This window comes from Parasteatoda tepidariorum, chromosome 1 (assembly GCF_043381705.1).
Source record: "Parasteatoda tepidariorum isolate YZ-2023 chromosome 1, CAS_Ptep_4.0, whole genome shotgun sequence".
Taxonomy (NCBI): Eukaryota; Metazoa; Arthropoda; class Arachnida; order Araneae; family Theridiidae; genus Parasteatoda; species Parasteatoda tepidariorum.
The window spans coordinates 83,820,794-83,826,160 of record NC_092204.1 but is presented as its reverse complement, the minus strand read 5'-3'; the positions used below and the strand labels follow the sequence as shown (position 1 = coordinate 83,826,160).

The 5,367-nt window shown below is 27.5% G+C and overlaps 1 long non-coding RNA gene across 1 annotated transcript; it reads left to right on the top strand.

Annotated features, from left to right (window-relative positions):
• The first annotated feature begins 1,031 nt into the window (after positions 1–1,031).
• On the top strand, positions 1,032–4,626 carry LOC107439136 (uncharacterized). The gene is made up of 3 exons (XR_001583482.4): positions 1,032–1,187; positions 3,285–3,352; positions 4,421–4,626. It is a non-coding gene; the product is annotated as an uncharacterized lncRNA (long non-coding RNA).
• Positions 4,627–5,367: the final 741 nt, after the last annotated feature.

The following is a 5,367-nucleotide window of genomic DNA, read 5'->3' as shown; positions in this document are numbered from 1 at the left end:
TGAGGTCTCCCTGAACTAACTCCTTGACCCCATACAGATCAGTCGCCTTATGTCACCATTCTAGTTTCGATAGTCTAGTCTTCGTTCTAGTTACCAATCTATCAAAATGCACTAAGATAAGGTTTCAAGTTAAGGCAATATAGTATTAAGGCAAGTTGAATATCTTCTGAGTTAGGTCGATTTGTAAAAACAATAAGTGTTGAACAATATGCAATAAAATATCATAAAGGACTTGGATGCTTAAGTGCCTGACAGTATCGCATCAAGCGTTTGCGTTAGAGGTGACCCAAAAGGGTACTAAAACTACCATTTTGTTGTGATTTTACTGCTTGCTTTGATTTTCTATTTACTTACTTATATCAACTTTGTGTTTCTGTATGTGCAATTAAGTTTCATTCTGACTACCTTTTTTAATGCGCTAATTTTTATTACAATGAGTGTGCTTTTTTAAGTCAAAAGTTTTTGTTTGGGTTTTTTCTTTAATTTTATTTTTTATCCATTTCTTTCCACTTTGGAATATCCACCATTCCTTAATCCATTCGGGAAATAAAGAGGGAAATAAATTTAGCTCTTTTTTCGAAGTTTCGTTGGAGATTAAATAAGCAGAATTTTATAACACGAATAAAACACGAATTTTTTAATTACTATTTTAAAATATCAATTTGTCTTATTTATAATTTAATAAATTGATATTTTTTCAGTTTAATAACATTCTACAGAACATTTAGATATTGTTCAAAAATTAATTTGATAAGTTATTATTTAATGCATTGTTAAATATAATTTTAAATTGAAATATTTTGAAAATGAAGTTAATACTTTCGATTTAATTTGAATTTGATTAAATTAAAAAATTAAATTAAATATAAATTAAAATGAAATTTAACTGAATGTAACTAAATTTAAAATGATGAAATTCCAAGGCAATCTATTTTATCTTCCTTGCCTATCATCTTTTTAGCTGTATATATATTGCTACAATTTTATAAAAAATATATGGAATATATGTGACAATGATAAAGATTTTTTATCATAAAATTAGATGAAACAACAAAATGATGCAAGGAAAATGTAAGAGTTTTGAAAACTGCTAGTGTAATATTTTTAATAAAACTGAACTTGAAATGATCTAGGTGTGCAATAACATCAGAACTTGCATTTGGATATTAGAAAGCATACACTTGCAAGTATTTATGATTTTTAAAACCTTTTTCTAACGAAAATTGCTCATAAAAAATTTTATAGATTTTATTTTTTAATTCTCTACGCATTGTGATTGGATTGATTATTTCAACATTGGTTATTGCGAAAAATAATTTTAAATCTTCCTTGGAAAATATGGGTTTTAATACTTATCCAAAATTTCTTTCTTTCTAGAAACAATTGTAGTTTGATTAAGTATTTAAAATGTTATTTTAGTACTTAGTACTTCAAGTAGTTAAAATCAATTACTTTTTTTGACAATTTAGGCTTTTAATTTTTATGGTTATATTTTGTGTATTCCATCAGCAGTTACGATTTGATTAGTTTTTTTAATGTTTAAAATTCAACAGAATTTTTTTTTGTATGTAAAATTAAGATTTTAATTTATGTTCAATAAAATTTTTTTGACACTTTGCCATGATTAATGCATTTTAATGTTGTTTTCTGCATGAAATACTATTAATTTTGATTTTCTATTGATAGTGGGGTTTGATTTTTGATCTATAAAATATTTCTTTTATCATGTAAGCAATTATCATGTGATTCATTATTATAAATACTATTCTCCATATAAAGGAGTTTTAAATGAATTTTCTCTCGCAAAACTATACTTTTAATTTTTATATACGTAATATTTTTCATTCAGCAGATAGGCTTTTTTTTCAACAAACCTATCTTTTTCTGCAAATTTAAATTCTAAACACTCAATAAGCTGGAAAATATGGCCCCAATTATTTAAACACTTGAGCTGAGGAATGGTTCGGCCGCTTAATTTCTCTTTTTTGTGTTTTCTCCATTTCTTCGAACATAAAATAAAATTTACAGATATAAAATTACCAAACATAATTGCAAATGCAGAAAATTCTTTGCTAATTTTTATTGTTTAACTTGCGAATATTCGAAAAATGTTTTAACTGTAAAGTACGTGAATTCTTACCCCAATTTAATTTACGTTGTTTTAAAAAACAAAATTCCAATTTTGGAAGGCATCGTTCGAATAGCTTTTGATTAAATAATAATTTTTTTAGATAGCGGAATTCTTGCGCTAAATTGAAATTGACTTTCGAGTGCTCTCTTGTCTAAATTATTTGGGTCATATTTTCAAAACATTAAATTAATTGGTCTGGCTACCCAGAAGTTGAGGGTCAAGAACCTAAATCTCCCCAAAAAGCTTCTTTACTAAGGGAAAGTGTTTTATGTTATTATGCATGATATCGTCTGATGTAATTAATCAGCATGTTTAAAATTAATCTTTCGAAAGCTAATAGTAAGTTAAAATTGAACAGTTAGAAATTTAGGTGATCACATTTTTCCACACTGTATATACTTCAAAACGCAAGATGTGCTTACAATTTTATTTGCTGACTTCAATTTACGTTCAAAATAAACAATTTTGAATAAAAATATCTTAAGAGATTTGTAATTTTGACTTCAAAAGTCAAGTCCTACTTAAAAAACAGAATGAAAAGTGAACTAGAGTTCTCAAAATTTTAAGTTTTGTCACCTGTGATGAACAACTTAATTTATATCAGATTTTCGGCTATCAAATTAATCGCAGTTTTTAAATTTTAAATTAGATCCGGTGGACATTAGAACTATAGGATCAAGCACTAGGACAAACTTTCTTTCAAAGAAGATATTTTAATGGACCACATTTGTTTCAAGGGGAGAGGGAATCTCCAGGATCCTTGTATCCTATTGTTATGTCCCCGAACAAGATTTTCTAATCCATGATTCGCTTACTTCTGAAGAAATTTGATCTCTGTGGTTTACGAATCATTCATCCATTACATGAATTCAAATATGGGACAAATCATTGGGAGGCCAGAGCTCTACTTCATGTATGGAAAGTCGAGTTGTATTCAACCCGAGTCTTAGTGGGGTTTAACTTGTTAATGTAACTTGTTAACTAAACTTGTAACTTGTTAACTAAATGTTTTTGACATGCATATATAAATGTAGCATGTATTAGTATATCTTGTGATATCTGGCTGACAAATAACTTTGTTCTTTTGATATTTAAAGAAATACTATATTTTTGTTAACAAAATATGCATTATTATTTTTTAAATTGTATGAAGATTTATCTGAACCGAAATGAAGCTGCCTGCTGTTGTTGTTCTGATGACTGTTTTGGTGATTGTTTCAGGTAAGTTTAATAAGTATTTCAGGATAACTAAATTTCATCATTCGTAGAATGATTAAATTAATGGAGGGTTCGATGTAAATTGGACCAAAATTATCTTCTCGAAACTTCTATATCAGAAACCTGCTAAATAGATTGGAAAATAATTTTTTTTTCCAAAACTCATTTAAGAATTAAATTTATGCTAAACGATTTATATATTTTTCTCATAAATTTTGAAAAAAGACAAATTATTAGAGTATTAATAATTTTCCAGCTATGCATTTTTAACTGTGAAAAATAAGTTTAAGAATTTTTTATAAGAAATATAAGTATGAAGTTGATCTGTTTAGTGTTACGAGATAACAGCCTAATGGGACACTAGAACTCAAAATCTTAAAATTGAAATCTTTTTGTGTTGGAACCTTTTTTTTAACACAGTCAAAATATATAATTTAACGTTCATTTACCGTATACTTTTATAGACAAGGCAAGCTTTTAAAACTATACCGTAAATTTTTGTAAATTTACTTTGTAACTGTAGAGTACTAGAGTTCTTCTACGGGGGCAGACATCGTTTGCACTTTCAGAATGATCGAATCTACAATCAAGACGTTTTTTTTATCGTCAAATACCTTCAAATAAACTCTTGTCAGTGACGTCATAAGAGAACGCTTTATTTTTTATGGTAACTATTATGATTACTGACGGTTTCCGCCACCTGCTTCCTAACGCTCGCCATGTCCAAAAGATTGCTACCCGGTAGAATAGATTTTTGTAACGCTTTCTTTTAAAATTAAATTTTATGAAAAAAGGTTGCTTTATTTAATTTATTTTGTAAATGTCTTTTTTTAAAGCATTTTATGAAACGTTTGTTCCAAACTTCATTAAATACGAAAATTGGTTCCTGTAAATCATAATTTTTTTAAACTTGTCACATAAGATATCGCGCATATGCATAACTGTCACGCAAAAGTTACGTGCCTAGCATCAAATATAAAAATAAATGATAATTATTTTTTTATGGTACACTGCTTCTTTATGATAAATTAAGTTCCACAAATAGCTAATGCTTTAAATTTGTATTTTTAGATTCTATAGTTCAAGTGAAAGCTGAATGTACTCAAGGATGCCCATTGTCCCCAAAACAATGTTTAAGTTGTTGCATTAGCGAAGGCCATGGATATGGTTCCTGTCATAATATTTTCTTTTGCCAATGCGGTGATTGAAAATAGTAAAATAATTATCTATTCAAATGAGAATGGAATATGAAAGAATAATAAAATAATTGATTCTAATTTTGTAATTTTCTGATAGGGTTTTATCGATTATTTAAGTTAAAAAACATGACTAGCGCAAAAATATGATTTCAGGCAAAATTTTCGACATGGATTTATAACAAATTTAAAATCCCTGCACTCATAGCTTCCTAAAAATACGTTACATTAGCTTGCATTGCAATTATTTACAAAGTTATAGCAGTTTTTCTGCAAAGTGATGTGGATAGACTAATACATTTTAAATTTTGAAATGCGTTGTCTCAAAATCAGATTTTTTTCACATTTTTCATCACTTAAACACGATATTTCCTGTTGTTTTTAAAATAATTGTTTGTAATTTTTCATGAGTATTTATGATTGTAGCACACATGTTTTGAACTACAGACTAAGAAAGTAGAATTTCATTTTCCATAGATGTTTTTTCACGAAGACAAGCACGAAAACTTTTAAAAATTTGCTCTTTAAACTACATTGATTCCTAAGTCAGTAGTATATGCACTTGCCTTTAAGATAATAGTTCAAAACGCAGTTGATAGCCATCTAAATACACTCCATTAAAGAGTTTTTGTTAAAAAGATGGAAACTCTTTTACAGTGTTCAGCGTATATGCAAAAAAGGCCTTATTTATACCTAAAAACGTTCATTTGTACCTAAACACATTCATATATATATATATATATTGTTAACAAAATATATTTTCTATTTCAAGCTTAGAGAATTGAAGTTAAATAGTTAAAAGTAATCTTTAGAGTCTTTTTT